This window comes from Amphiprion ocellaris, chromosome 1, assembly GCF_022539595.1.
Source record: "Amphiprion ocellaris isolate individual 3 ecotype Okinawa chromosome 1, ASM2253959v1, whole genome shotgun sequence".
NCBI classification, from domain to species: Eukaryota; Metazoa; Chordata; class Actinopteri; family Pomacentridae; genus Amphiprion; species Amphiprion ocellaris.
This window is the reverse complement of record NC_072766.1, coordinates 29,338,084-29,354,596: the sequence shown is the minus strand read 5'-3', so window position 1 is coordinate 29,354,596 and position 16,513 is coordinate 29,338,084. Positions and strand designations below refer to the sequence as shown.

The following is a 16,513-nucleotide window of genomic DNA, read 5'->3' as shown; positions in this document are numbered from 1 at the left end:
CTGACTTTGGACACTTTTTGAGTTTTATTTCTGTGATTCCCAAATGTATTTGCTTTCACTTATTTCACAGAATCTTTTGAACCTCTTTTCTGATTGGCTTGGAGTACCATATGTGGTCGCCTAGGCAGAGGGACCGTGGGAGAATTTTCCTGTCTTGATTGTTTGATGGATAATTTGGGAAAGATAGCTGCCAGGCAGGTTTTTCGCTCTCACACTCCATAAATTTTCTATGTTGCTAAGCTTGTGCCATGATTAGCATGGACAGAAGAAAAGTCATAAACATTCTGTGTGTGGCTCTTATGTACTCAATATTACGATAATTAGCGAGACAAATGTCTCGAAGGGGGGAAATATGTAGTATCTGATCTGATATGAGTTCTGATAGTTGTTGACCATAGAGTGAACTTTTAACTAACAGGTGGTAGTAAGTACTGAGGAATGTGTTTTCGGCTCCAGAAACCCTATGCTGTGTTGACATTGGGGTCCACTGTTAACCTATAGCTGACCTGTGACCCTAAGGAATGTGCAGAGTAGGGGGTTTTTGTCTGAGGAGGTGTTGTTCTTGAGTAGGGGTTTAAACCAGATGTTGTAATTCTATCCTTTACCAGAGGGTATAAAATGACCACCAGCCCTTTGTTCAAGTGGGATTTTCATATTGGCTGGGAAACTCTCCACAGGCAGACCATGGTGCCTGTTCAGATGCTGTCTTATTTATGTAATAAATTATATTATAAACGTAACAGTGTCAATGGACGTTTTCTTCAACATCTACACATCCTTGAGGTTTAAGAGAAACTACGACAATAATAAGTCTGTTTGATGTTTGCACATATAACACTGTGCATGTTGTTCATGTATTTTGAGCTTTAGGCTGCTTTTCCTATCTTGATAATCATGGGGATGTGATCAGGACCAAAGGGTGAAAGATTGTACGTCAGATAATGCTTCGTTTGACTGATGCAGCCACATGTGGTGTTGTCGTTTGCTCTGCTGGGATCAATAATAGTAATAATGTGTCTTTTGATATATTTAATCACAGTGTCATTCAGGTCCTCGGAAATCCTGTGAACAAAACTCCTGATAATTCTGCTGCATGGTGACCTTATCAAGGACTCAGCACAGTTATGTCAGTTTTCCTCTGACAGACTTTCTCACAAGATGGACTCAGACTGCTGCCCTGTTGATCAGTCAGCCTCTGCACCCACAGCGTCCACACTGTCAGACTCAGTCCCTGCTAATGCAGTCTCTGAGGTTGAGGTCAGCAGTCTGACAGTATCAGCTCCTCCAGGTTGAGAGGCAGAGGATGTGGATACCTACAACCCGGTTGAGCCTGCTGCAGAGAGCGAGCAGGTCAGTCAGCTAAAACACAAATTAGTTAGTAGAGCTGCAGCGATTAATCAAGGCCAACAATTAAGACTGTTTTGGTTTGAGCGATTTTTCTTTTTTTTTAAAGCTAAAAAAGTCAAAATTCTCTAATTCCAGCTTTTTAAAGTTGAACATCTTCTGGTTAATTTACTGCTCTATGACAGTTAACTGAATATTTGAGGGTCTGAGACTTTGGCAAGCACTTTCCCGAATTTTTCAACCATTTCTGGCATTTTATAGAGCAAACAAATACATTTTTAATTAAGAAAATAATAAATTAATGGATTAATTGTCAATGAAAATAACCATTTTTTGCAGGACTGTTGGTTAGTATAAAAATGATTTTATTTATTTGCTACAGCAGACCTCGTTCCTGATGTAACTCGTAATTTTTAATTATTTAAAGAGTTGTATGATTTAAATTTGTAGCAAAAGATCTGTGTCAGTGCAAAAAGAAAAATTAAGATTGAATTAAAACAAAATGAATTTCATGTATATGTCGTTGAATGTTGAAGTTACGACCAGTAATATTTCTTATGACAAGTTAATTGTCATAAGAAATCAAAAATCAATGTGTGATTTTTATTTTTTCATCAGTTTTTTATTGTTTCATCAGTTAATTATTGTATTAACGTGACATCAGAAGTAAAAAAAAATACTCATCAGTAGTTACCAGATTGTCAGATTTATGATCTAATAACACTGCTTCCTAAGAAACGTGACATAGTTTACGTTTTGTGTTTGTGAACGTTCAACTCACAAATTAAAACAGGTTCCTTTGTGTTTGTTTTAAAACTAGCTATACTTACCTAAAATTAACTTTCTGTGCATTTACTATCCAGTTATTTAGCTCATCAGTCTTTTCATAGCATGCGTTTGATCCTGGAATTAAATTCATTCATTTTTTATCTTTATGCTGTCATTGCAGAGTGCTGATGAACAACCTTCATATAAAAACAGTGAGTAATTTCACTGTGTTTCTTTTTTCACTGAAGAATGATCTGTCAAATATCTCACTGACAGCTGAAAGAATATTTCTACGCTGTTTTGTGTTGCTTTTTAGTGCCTGGTCCTTGTGACCCTGAAGACTTGTTGGATGGAGTCATATTTGGTGCCAAATATTTGGGCTCCACTCAGATCAAATCAGAGAAGAACCCATGGACTAACGCTCGCATGGCCCAGGCTCAGGAGGCCGTGGACCGAATAAAGGTGAATTTAAAAAGAGAGATGTACCAAAACCGTTGGATTACCCTGACTAATGCTTTGAAACAGCACAACACACATTTGTATCTCAGTTCAGCAAAAAATAACAGACCATTGTTGTTAAAGGACTGCATTGGACTTAGTGTTTTGTCTCTTTTAGGCTCCAGAAGGAGAATCTCAGCCAATGACAGAAGTGGATCTTTCATGTCCACTCAGCGAATCAAAATGCTCACTGCTGACACACAGGTACTGTCAGCTCACCACTTAAATTTAGTCTTTTCTGTTGCCTGTTGCTCACTTTTATAATTGCATTATCCTTTTCTTGTGACACTTAAAGAATCGCTGTCACTCAAAATAAATCAGTGCCATATATTAGTAATTGTTACCATTTTGTTAGCATATAAAGAAGTGTTCCTGTCTTTTTACCTAAAAAGAACTGATGATCAGTGGGATCTCAGTTTACTCCTGGATGCTGGATGAAGTTTGAATCCAGATGTATATGGTTTTATGTTTCAGATCTTCAAGTTTTAGCACAACTTGATCTGAAAATACGTAAGATTTTTAATAGTGTCTGTGAGTTGCTAAGTATCTGGCATAAAGTGAAGTTTAGAAGGTTATAAAAAACATTTTTCTTTACTCACCCCAATCCACCAAAATCCTGATTTTATCCTGGGCCTTAATGCAGGGTTTTCTGAGTGGTTTCGTAGGGGAATTAAAACAGTTGGTGACTTGGTCGACGGAGATGCAATTTTGTCATTTCAACAAGTGAAAGACAAATACGGTATTGGTAGTGGAGATGTTTTCAGATATTTGCAGGTGAAACATTTCATTCTTGGTAGGCTAAAGGAATGTGATGGTCGAATGACTATCTCCCAGATGGAATCTCTGATCCTAAAAACCACAAAACTTAAATCTTTTTCAAAATCAGTTTATAATATCCTATCCAAACTCAATAAGAACAATGCAGATAAAGTTAAAAAGCGGTGGGAAACGGATTTGGGACCTATTACATCTGAATCCTGGGATGAACTTTGTAACCGGCCTTTTAAGGCTCTTGTCTCTAATTCCATCTGGGAGAGACAATTTAAGATTCTGCATAGGCTCTTTATAACTCCTGAGAAAAGGCATAAAATGTATTCTTCATTATCTGAAATATGTAACAAATGTCATTCCGCTGTTGGTACCCTTTTCCACTGTTTGTGGGATTGCCCACCTATTTTGCAGTTCTGGGAATCAATTATTGATAAGCTCTGTACAATTTTTAAGTGTCATTTGAACTTGAGTGCTCGAACTTGTCTCCTTGGTCTGGAGGACGAACTGCCTATGCGATTTGGAAAGCGAAAGCTGTTGCATATACTGCTACATTGCGCTCGAAAGTGCATAATGATGCAATGGATTTCGGATGAAACCCCCTCCCATCATCAGTGGCTCCAAATGGTTATTGCCATAATACCAATGGAGGCTTTCTCCACTCTGTTGATGAGCAAGCCATATGCATTTTACAAGACCTGGGACCCTTTCTTAGACTACTTGGACTTCTCCTCTGCACAAAGACTGCGATCCGGCTTACTGTCAATGGCTTGGCCAAAAGAATGTTAAAATCGCTGCGGATTCACCATTTTTCATTTTATTTATTTAATTTTTATGTTTTTGTAACGCTCTGCTTTGCACAAAATGTTCAACAAAAATATATTTAAAAAAAAAAATAGTGTCTGTGAGTTAAGTGTGTTGTAAAGTAGAGCTGCTGTGTTTATATCCTGTCAGCATCAACGTCACCAGGTGCAAATGTGCAATAATCACGTGCAATGCAATGTGAAGTCAGGCAACTTCAATTTTACTTCTTAATACGAAAGAAATGAAGAGCTGTAGGATACACAAAGGTTTTTATTTATTTATTACTTTATTTACAAGACAGAGTTTGTTGGCATGCAGGCTCCATGTGTGCATAGCAAAGTGAGGGAGGAGCAAGAGAGAAATAACTTTTATTTTTTAAAAAGTTAAAAGTTATTTTTTTGGTCTTTTTGGCTTTATGGTATAGGACAGTGGCGAGAGAGAGAGAGAGACAGGAAATGCGGGGAGAAGAGTGGGGGAATGGTAAATGGTCATGGGTCGGACTCAAACCTGAGCTGAGCTATCTGGGCACCCAAGATTTGGCTTTTAAGAGAAACACAGCTTCAGTTGTATGGAAATAAACAAGGCAACAAATATGAATGACTATTTAAATCAGGACCTCACAACCTTGTATGATAAGTACAAGGCCAGATATAAATGACATCTAAAGCAAAACACACTTTTTGATGCATCTGGCAGTGTTGATTTCATAGATCTGCACATTCTAGAGGAGTGCAGAATTGCATCTAAGCATCTAAGCATTTTTAAGGCAGGAAGGCGTTATTTTCCTTGAAAAAAAAAATCTAAATATGTAAATTTGAGACAGAAATTAGTTTCAATTTGTTTATTGTAATCTCTCTCTCTCTCTCTCTCTCTATCTATCTCTCTCTCTCTCTCTCTATATATATATATATATATGTGTGTGTGTATATATATGTAAATATATATATATATATATATATATATATATATATATATATATATATATATATATATATATATATATATATATATATATATATATACATACAATTTCAGCGCTTTAAAGCAGCCAAAATACCAAAATGAAAATTACAGACATTTTTATGAATCAGTTTGTTTTTATTTTGTTTAGAAAATGCAGATTTTGTTAAAAAGTTCAATAAATTCTAAAGCATTTTCTAAGTTTTAGTCCCAACTAACCGTCAAACATCTTCAGCCTGAGTCTGTCATATTCTCAATCTTTTGTTCTTTAGATCGCTCCGAGTTCTGATGCTACTGAAGAAGAAACTGAGGAAGTACGAGAGGGAAGGAGAAGGCAGAAGGTGTTGTGTCTGCAGTTTTTTTGATACACGTCTTGATTTTCTTTGCACTTAAATGTAGACAGGGATTCTTTTTGCTGTGACATGGTTCTGCAGCGGGAAAGTTATTTTCTGTCTTTTGTCCTGCAGTCGCTCTCAGCTCTGCAAGCAGATGCCAGGGAAGATACAGTCCATCCTCAGCAGCGTGGCTGACCTCAGCAACGCAGTTCACTGGATGCCGCCTGGCTTCCTGTGGGCGGGACGCTTCCCCAACTGGCTGGTGGTCCTGATGGGCACCACGTCCTCTCTGATCGCTTTCATCCAGATGAATTCTGGCGACAGTAACCAGTCAGGCAGCACGTAATCTTCACCGCAGTGAGGAAGACTCTGATGCTTTGATGGATAAATGTGTAAACTGCTGACTGAATGAGTCAAAGCAGAGCTTTGATTTGATCAGACTCCAATCAGACTGATGCTGATTTCAGTCTTGTAGCTCGAAATACAAATAAAATCTAAATCATCTTGATCTATCACTGCACAGTAAGTGAATAGTAATATAGTAATACATTTACTCATCCATGCACTTAACAAGATGTCCCTGAAAGCTTCTGAAAAAAAAGACAATCTTCAATTTAGTGGAGATGATCAATCAAATATTCTCTTGTTTAACTCTTACTTTTAGTTGGCTGTCTGTTTTTTCAATTTATGTGTAATTACACACAGATGAAACTTTTTATGAGCCACTTTAGTCCAGTGTAGAAGTTTTCACAAAGGAGGATTCAGGTCATAAATGACAGTTCAAGCCATAATGATTCTGAGGTTAAACAGAGGCAGCTTATGGTGTACGTCGTCCTCAGTACACACTTCTTTTGCCTAAAGAGTGCAAGACTCTGTACAAGTGTGTTTATCAGTGTGCAAAGTGGATCCAAGACTGCAACCTCTTCCTCTCAGGTCACATGTTAATTCTTGTAACAAACACAGTGTTTAACAGCAGGTTTAAAGTTGGTCGTGTTCAGTCAATCACTTTGAAATTCAGTGCTCAAGTAGCTCCAACAGGGATGATAATAGTTGGGATTAGGAAGGAAAGTGATGCTTTGGAATGAGAAGTAAGTTGTGGCCTCAGAGACACATTAAGTGCTACTGGCTTTAAATCATGCATTGCTTGATAAACTGAGTGCCTTGGTATGTGATGAAATTACGCAAATGCTGCCTGAAATATATTCAGAATGGAATGTAAAATAATTGTAGATGGTGCAAAAACAAACTAAAGAACTTTTTTCAAATAAACTTTTGAAGTGACAGTCCTGTCTTGGATCATTTATGCCCAGTGGAACGTGTGCAGACTGAACTTACTAGAAGAAAAAGGAAGTTGTTCTCTGCTGATGACATTACAACATGCACTGATGAGGAACTCATTCAAATTTGGTGTAAACCTTATTATGCTTTAGTCTAGAGCAGGGGTTCGCAAAGTGGGGGTCACGACCCCCACTTAGGTGACGCTTACATTCTACAAATTTCATTATTGAATCAGTGAATTCATTGTTGGTCCTGTTATTTACTTTGTTTGCCTTACTGTTGCAACAAATATCACACCCACATCAGTGCATGATACGACAAACTAGTTGATCAGAGATGATGAGTTAAAAGATGGGAAGGGTTATGAAACAGCATCTGTCTGTAACTTGCACTGTTACTGCATCATTACTGTGCAGTTTTACTACTGCAGATCCTCCTTCAGACATATGCAATGAAACATGCAACAAAGCTGAGTGCGTCCATGTGCAGTATCACTAAAATCCGTTGTACAGTTACTGGGTTCTTTTAAGCCTAAGTGTTTATTCACTACTATATGGAACCCAAAACGTAACCTATATGCAGCATTCTATATGGAAATGCCAGTTAAGCATATTTGTATGAGTAAGGTTATAAAAGAATGTTGACACCACAGCCTCCCTCAAAAAACGGTACCATGCACAATAGCAGGTATATCCACTGTTCCCTCAGTTATTGGGAGTATGGCTCGTACTACAGGTTACCAAAAAACTGTCACATCTCTTTTTGATGCAATATCAACCATCCAAAGCAGTGAATTGTGAATATTTTGTACATTTTAAAACTGTACAGTATCAGTTTTTCTACATACACAATAGTCTGTGCAATATCAGTATTTCCCTCTACTTTAGATAGATAGATAGATAGATAGATAGATAGATAGATAGATAGATAGATAGATAGATACTTTATTAATCCCGAGGGAAATTCAAGTGTTCAGCAGCTTACATACAATAACATAAATAAAAAGACAGGAGAGGCAGGTTAGTAACATTAACATTAAAGGTTAGTATATACGTTGAGAAAAACTTGCTGTACAATTAAATTAAAAGCACTTCTAATTTTAAAATCTATAGAACACCAAATGTAATTAAAGCTGCAAGCAGCGTTGGACGGGTCCTTGCATCCTTGCCGGTCAGCGAATCCACGCATGTCAACCAGGTGGCGCTGCGACCGAGAGTGTATGTCGACCTATGGATGTGATGAGGGCTGGACTCTGATCACACATGTAAAATTTCAGGCAGATTGACGGATGTACAGGCCAGTTACACAGCATTTCCTATTTCATGGCAAAATGTCAAAATTTTCACGCCCCCATATTCCATTTGAGACTGGTCCATCTGAGCTTGTCACATCTGACTCTGGCACATTTCAACAGCAGGAGATGTGGAGACTCCAGCAGGTTCTGAGCTCATGCTGACTCTCAGCATGACATTGCAATGCACAAAATATTATGCATTGCACATTTTTATATTGTAGTGTTGTATATAGTTGTGTTCACATTGTTTCAATATAGCTGCTGTCTATTGTATATATTAATCTCCTGTGTTTCTTTGTGTGTTTGTGTTATACCCAATTCATCTGTAAATTTTGTAATAAATTTGACCTTTGTTTCTGCAGGAGTGCTTTTGGTGTTTTTTTTTTTTTTTTTTTTACATAAATATCTGTATAATAAGGCTCAAACAGACACAGATGTTTTGCATACTTAGCCTGAAATAACTTGATTTGAACAGCATTTTTTCAAAACCATTTCATAGTTGATCAAATGGGGCTTGTTTTTTGTAACAGTGTGGTGCCCAGGACTATTTGATGGTGAAGGGAGGACACCCCCCCAAACAACTTTTCCTTTTATTGGTGTTGTAATTTGTATTTTTGTTGTTCATACTGTGTGGCATTCACCTGTATTGGTTGAGTTGTTTCTGGTGCAATGCCGATTTACACCAGAGGATGGCAGTAGTGGCGCATGAGAAAGGCTGATTTCCCAACAAGCTCAGTAAAAACAGAAGCTGTATCAGAGTACAGAGACGCCATTTTGCGGAAGAAGCTGTCGTTTTCTGCGTTGTACTGAATAAAGCCATCCGGTGACACAAACGTCCGCACCCCTTTGTCTTCATGTGTGTAACATAATCGTGGCGAGCCAGCCAGGAGACAAAAAAATAAGCATCCTGAGACAACTTACCTGAGAGCTGAACCTAGACGTGACACAAGAATCGACATGGAGCAAGTACTGGATGAGATAATTGCAATACTGTGGACCGTGGGTAAGCCAGAGCTCATCAGAGTGTGCCATCATCTAAAGTGCAGTGAGCCGGCAGGTGAAGGGTTCAGTGGACAGACCCGCCGTGCCGTGATGAAGGTGGTGGAAACTACAGTTGGTGAAATCGAAGATGGTGAAGACCCCCAGGTGTTCCAGCAGTTTGTCGGTGAACTCCAGTCATTTGTGCAGTCGCTTAAACCAGGTGAGACGGTTGAACCTGACCCACAAAAGTCAGAAAATGCTGCCATAGAAAGACTCAAGCAGGAATACGAACAGCTTCAGTGGGCACAAGCAGAAGAACGTCGCCTCATGGAGGAGAAGATTGGAGCTTTGGGAGCAAAGCTGAGCAGCATTGCAGTAACTAGTGAAAGAGAAGTGACTCCACCTGCAACCTACAGAGTGCCTGAAGTCACATTAAAGAAAGACTTTAAAATATGGGGCCAGATCGGGGAAGCAGGACAGAAAGACAAACTCTCTTTCACCAGTCTAACTAACCAGATGGAGTCAGGCATCAAGAAAGGTTACCCTGAGAATGAAATAATCGAAGCTGTCATCAAAGCCGTCAGCCCTGGTCTTCATCTAAGAGATCTGCTGGAAGTGAAACGGGACCTCACGCTCCCCACACTAAAAATCATATTAAGAGGACACTACAAAGTTGACTCATCATCAGACCTGCTGCACAGTCTCATGAACATTTCCCAAGACCCCAAAGAATCCGCTCAAGTATTCCTGTTCAGAGCCATGGAGTTGAGAAACTACTCTGCAAGTATGGGGAAGAAGATGAGGGGGAACAGTTCAGCCCAAACCTGATTCAACGCAAGTTTCTGCGGTCAGTAGAGACAGGTTTGTTTAGTGAAGCAGTGACGTTTCAGCTAAAACCATACCTGAGCAACCCAAGTGTCACAGATGAGGTTTTAATTGAAAGATATATGAAGCTGCTAGTCTTGAAATAGAGCGACAAAACAAACTTACGAGATATGTACCAGTCAAACCACCCAGAGTAAATGAGATACAAGCAGAAATGCAGCCCAGTGACAATCACCCACCACAGGACAGTGACGACACACAAGATGCGAGACAGATTAAAGGAAGTGACAAAGGTAGCAAGAAGAAACAAGTGCAAGGTAGAGGGCCAGATCCAGAGACTGTAAAACTGATAGAAGGGCTCAAGGCAGACGTGCAGGAGATCAGGAAACTGTATACTGAATCTGGGGCAGTGACACCAAGGTGCACATCCACTAGGGTTAAAGGATATCAAGTATGCAGAGAGGCTGGAAGTGGTGACATCTGTCAGCACTGCTTCAGGTGTGGACAAGAAGGCCATCTCTCGTGGCTGCAGACAGAGAAATTTGCAGGGAAACGGGATGGGCTGCAAAAGAGGAACCAACAGTAGCCCAGTCACTCTCCAGGTCCCACATTGATATGGCATCCCTGCAGGCAAATTCTGAATGTTCACTACAATCGTCAGGTGAGCCCAAAGGCACAATGTTTAACCAACAGTCTGACAGTTACATGCCCTCACAGCGCCAGACCAAGCTCATCAGCCTCATTGGAAAAAGATGTGTTGTCCAGTGCCAACTTGATAATGTACCAGTAGAAGCTCTATGGGACACGGGCTCAGGCAAGTTTAACAAATTATGAATGGAGAAAGAAACACCTCCCTCGAAGCGCACTAAGACCCCTTACAGAACTTCTGTCTGAACCACTGGTAGCCTTAGCAGCAAACGGTAGTGAAATACATGGGCTGGATAGAGACTGAGTTTTACTTGGACTGTGACACTCACCCTACAAAGACAGTACTTGTTCCCATTTTAGTCTCAAATGACCCGAATGTTGCAGAACAACCTATTATAGGGTTCAATGTAGTAGAAGAAGTAGTGGGCAAGTGGGACAAAGGACATTTGAAAACAAAGCGCCTACAGAAAATCAGTCAGACATTCTCAGTTTCAGTCAAAACAGCCAAGTCCATGCTTAAGATTTTGCAGACTCACAGAGATGATCAAAGGGTTGGGACAGTCTGCACAGGGAAGAAGGAGATACGCCTGTCTGCAGCCCAAATAAGCACCACTTTTGTCCGTGCACATGTAGGAGCGCAGTATGCAGGTCAGAGTCTACTGTTTGTCCCAGAGGAAATGTCACAGCTACCTGAGGGCCTAGTAACACAAGAAGGACTGGTCACTGTCACAAAGGGAAGGTCAGTATATATCCCTATCTCCATCGTGAATACAAACAAGCAAGACCTTACCTTGTCCCCTCACACTACCCTGGGCCACTTATAGGGGCTTTCGACCAAAGAGCACCAGGTGCTAGGTTGGTTCAAAGTTGAGAGCCAGTGCTTTTTTGGTTCAAATCTCGTGCCGCCCCAGAACGGGTTTGTGTTTCCATTCAGAAGGAGCAAAGTTGGAGCTGCGTCATTGCGCCACCACAAAACGTGTGTACGTCACTGCGTACGTAGCCGTTCAACAGCGTTCGTGCCGTACGGAAACCCACACAACAACAATGGAGGACTTCATTGGAGTGGTGTACATGGCTTTGCTAGTGTGCCTTGCCATCGCTGAACAGCAAAACCTTCTGTTAGGGGTTACCCATCGGCGTCGCCGTTCCAATGCCCGGCGATCACGTTTGAGAAGAAAGGTAATTATCAAAGACGTTTGGATACTTAACAGTAAACGTGCTAGCGTTAGCTTAGCTACTTAGCTTCGACTACGCTTGCATTGATTACTTAGCGGTTAAACACGTGCAATAAGTTGATGATCATATCTATGTTTATCTTTTTAGATGTTTTTAGATGTCACCCCGCCCCCTGCCCGTGACATGCTCGGCTCTCAACTCTGGCCAAGTCTGGCCCAGCAACGAGTTGGTGCCCGAAAAAGCCCCAGTTTTTGGAGCCCGGAGCCGCAGCTCTGGTGGTGGAAAGACAAAAAAACGGCGCCAAGTCGGGCACTGGCTCCGACTCCGAACGGGCTCCACCCCGGTCAAAAGCCCCTATTAGAAGAAATAAAAGCAGTGTATCCAGTCGCTGTCCAAGGTCCTGAGGACACATCTGAGAGACTTGATAAGGACTGTGGTATTCAAGCCCAGGTAAATGAGGTCACCACTAACGCGCAATCCCACAGTAAACCACCTCAGTGGGATCCCCCAGTTACACTTGACCATCTCAGTCCCGACCAGCAGAAAGTAGTGAAGCAACTGCTATGCGAGGAGTGTCATGCCTTTGCATATGATGACAAAGATGTAGGATGTATCCCCTCTTTAAGCATGCACATCACACTCCATGACGCTACCCCTGTGAAAAAGACATATATTTCAGTCCCAAAGCCCCTGCACCAAGAAGTCAAAGACTATCTCCAAGATCTGTTAAACAGGGGGTGGATTACTGAGTCAAGGTCATCCTACTCATCTCCAATCGTCCGCGTCAGGAAAAAGTCGGGTGAATTGAGGTTGTGCTGTGACTACAGAGAACTCAACAGGAAATGAGTACCAGACAGGCATCCCATCCCAAGAATCTAGGACATGTTGGACTCCCTGCATGGCAGCTCCTGGTTCTCAGTGCTTGATCAGGGCAAAGCCTATCACCAGGGCTTCTTGGATCAAGAGAGCCGCCCCCTGACCGCTTTTATTACTCCCTGGGGCCTATACGAGTGGAACTGCATACCGTTTGGCCTCAGTTCAGCTCCAGCCGAGTTTCAGCGGAGTATGGAGGACTGCTTAAAGGGACTGCGTGACGTCATCTGTCAGCCCTATTTGGATGACAACTTAGTGCACTCTCCATCATTCAAAACTCATGTACAACATATCCGTGAGGTGCTGCAGAGGTACCAAAAACATGGTGTTAAACTCACTCCTCGCAAGTGTGACGTTTTTAAAAGGCAGGTCTGGTTCCTGGGACGTAGGGTGTCAGAGCAGGGGTACACAATGGATCCAGCTGAAATAGCCCCTGTCCAGGCACTCAAAGATAAACCTCCAACCACTGTAGGTGAGCTGAGCCGAGTCCTGGGTTTCCTGTCATACTACCGGTCGTACATCCCAAACTTTTCAAAGATTTTAAAGTCGCTTTACCAGCTCCTGATCCTGCCCACAGACCAGCTGTCACCATCTGTGTCTAAAATGAAGAGTAAAAAGGTTAGTGCAAAACACAAAGGTCGACCACTCCCGAGCACACCCATAACATGGACTGAAAGCCTCCAAGAGACTTTAAGCAAGCTCGCCGACTGTTTAATAGAGCCACCCATTCTCGGGTATCCTGATTTCGCACAACCCTTTATACTCCACTGCGATGCCTCCCAAGAGGGCCTAGGAGCCATGCTGTACCAGCATCAAGCCAACAAGTTGAGGGTAATAGCCTACGGTTCACGCACACTAACGCCCCCAGAAAAGAACTATCACATGCATTCTGGGAAGCTAGAATTCTTAGCTTTAAAGTGGGCGATATGTGAAAGCTTTCGTGACTACCTGTTTTACACCCCTCATTTTGTTGTATACACAGACAACAACCCCTTAACATACATTCTTACCACAGCAAAATTAAATGCCACAGGTTACCGCTGGGTAGGGGAATTGGTTGACTTCAACTTTACAATCAGATACAGACCTGGCAAGAGAAATGCTGATGTGGATGGCCTGTCCAGGTTACCTCTCAATATAAAACAGTGCATGGCGCAGTGCACGGCTGAAGTGAAACAGGATGTCAGTAAAGCGTCTGCTGACAGTGTTTGTTTGCGAAAAAAAAACACGGGTCCAGAGAACTACATCATCAGTGAGAATGCCATCAGGCTAATTAAAGATCCAGTGGCACCCCCAGACAAGACCTTCTCACAAGCTGAAATCAGAGCCAGTCAAGAAAAAGACTCTGTTATTGGGCCTGTCCTGCACTACAAAACCAGTGAGTACCGGCCCAAAGGCCAAGCTTTTAAGAAGGAGCCACCACGTGAAAATCCTCCTGAGACAGTGGAGCAAACTACACGTGAATAAGGATGGTGTCCTTTACAGGCGAGTCAATGGTAGGGAACAGCTCCTCCTCCCAAAAGAACACCATAGTGCTGTCTTTAGAGAGCTGCACAAAGAGATGGGACACCTGGGGGCAGAAAGAACTTTGGCACTGATCAGAGACAGATTTTACTGGCCAAGAATGCAAAAAGATGTGGAGCACTTGGTGATGCATGCCTGCGAGTGCCTCAAAAGAAAACGCCCCAATAGGGCAAAAAGGGCCCCACTGACCTCTATTACCACAACCTACCCCTTCGAACTGGTGTCAATTGACTTTCTGCATTTAGAGACCTGCAAGCATGGGTATGAATGGTAGTAATGGATCATTTTACCCGTTTTGCTGAAGCATGTGCAACGAAGAATATGTCAACTAAGACTGTGGTGGACAAAATCTTTAACATCTTTGCTCTGAAGTATGGCTTTCCAGTGAGAATTCACCACGACATGGGCCGTGAATTTGAAAATCAACTGTTTGCCCAGCTCCAGAAAATCAGTGGTCTGCGTGGCTCCCACACAACACCTTACCATCCACAGGGGAATGGGCAGGTGGAGCGTTTTAACAGGACTCTGCTCTCCATGTTAAGAACCCTCACAGACAGTGAAAAGGCGGACTGGAAAGAATCACTGGCAAAAGAAGTGCACGCATATAACTGCACTAAAAGTGAAGCCGTTGCGTTCTCGCCATATTACCATCTTTTTGGTCGCACTCCCAGGCTCCCGGTAGACATCCTGTTCAACCTGCCTAACCAAGAACAACAAGTCAGCTACAAGGAGTATGTGCAAAGGTGGCAGTCACAAATGAGAGAGGCTTATCAGATCGCATCAAAGACAGCACAGAAAGAGGCTTCAAGGGGCAAATATTACTATGACCAAAAGACACATGGTGTTCAGTTGTATCCAGGTAACAGAGTCCTCCTTCACAACTTCAAAGAGAGAGGGGGGCCCGGTAAACTCCGTTCATACTGGGAAGATGCTGTGTATGAGATTGTTGCCCAGAAAAACCCTGGCATGCCTGTTTATGAAATAAAGACAGAAAAGGGGGGTAAAAGCTGCACAGTACATAGAAACCTACTCCTCCCATGTGACAGCTTACCTATGGAAAAACTTGACAACAAACAAAAGAAGAAAACACAAACCAAAACAAGAAGACAACAAGAGACATTACCAGAAGACACAGACTCAGACAGTGATGAAGAAGGTGCTCTTGTTTGGAGATCTTCACACATGCAGATCCATGAGGACAGCCGAGTTCAGGTGCACATCCCCAAGTTTGAGCCAGAGCAGCAGCTGGAGCAAGCCCTGGCGGAGGACACTCGTCACCCCGACGACCAGACCACCGCAGAAGAAGAAGATGGTCCATCAGCAGCAGCGGGGGAAACAGACTGGGAGCAGGCCAGCGACCTTCCTTCTGATGAAGTTGTGCCCCAGCAGAGAGACAGAGACTCTAATGTCGAGCTGTGGTCGACATCTTCATCCCACATCTACCCACAGAGAGAGCGGTGGCGGCCTCAGGCCCTCTCCTATGACCAGCTCGGACAGCCGACCATGAGACCAGTGGGTATAGACTACATCGAGGTGAGTGGCCCACCTACATGCTCACAGAGACTCTGGAGACCATGGGCGTCCGACACCATGTACACAGCTCATTAAAGACAGAGATAGTGACACAGACACTTTGAAGCTGTAACAAGGAACGCTGAAGGCTCAGGATATACTAAAGTGCAACTCAAAGAGACTCAGTTGATTATATTGCACATCTTAACAGTGTCCATATATAAACAATGTGATGATTTGGTAACAGACACAGTGATAAAGTTGGCCATTCATGTGTCTGGTTGCAAAGGTAAAAGACAATATTAACCGTAAGGTGTACTTGTTTATTCATCTTGGAAAAAAAAAAACAAGAGATGTGGTTGTCCCTGTCAAATTTTTGGTATTCTTGGTATGGTATTCAAAACTGTCTACTAAAAGTAATCGCAAGTTACTTCCTACAAGTGATGCCAATAGTGTGATACATGACCACCAGATAAGCTGAAGGGACACTGTCTTGGATAAAAAGAGTGATCGAAAAAAATGGTTAGGTTTTTTTTTTTTTTTTTTTTTTTATTAAGCGGGGGAGGGTGTGGTGCCCAGGACTATTTGATGGTGAAGGGAGGACAGCCCCCCAACAACTTTTCCTTTTATTGGTGTTGTAATTTGTATTTTTGTTGTTCATGCTGTGTGGCATTCACCTGTATTGGTTGTTGTTTCTGGTGCAATGCCGATTTACACCAGAGGATGGCAGTAGTGGCGCATGAGAAAGGCTGATTTCCCAACAAGCTCAGTAAAAACAGAAGCTGTATCAGAGGGAGTGACTACAGAGACGCCATTTTGCGGAAAAAGCTGTCGTTTTCTGCGTTGTACTGAATAAAGCCATCCGGTGACACAAACGTCCACACGCATTTGTCTTCGTGTGTGTAACAACAGTATCAACTTAAGC

General features: G+C 42.1%; 1 long non-coding RNA gene across 1 annotated transcript; it reads left to right on the top strand.

The window, feature by feature from the left end:
* Positions 1-1,045: 1,045 nt before the first annotated feature.
* LOC129348931 (uncharacterized) lies at positions 1,046-2,884 on the top strand. The gene is made up of 4 exons (XR_008601704.1): positions 1,046-1,350; positions 2,294-2,324; positions 2,429-2,574; positions 2,729-2,884. It is a non-coding gene; the product is annotated as an uncharacterized LOC129348931 (long non-coding RNA).
* Positions 2,885-16,513: the final 13,629 nt, after the last annotated feature.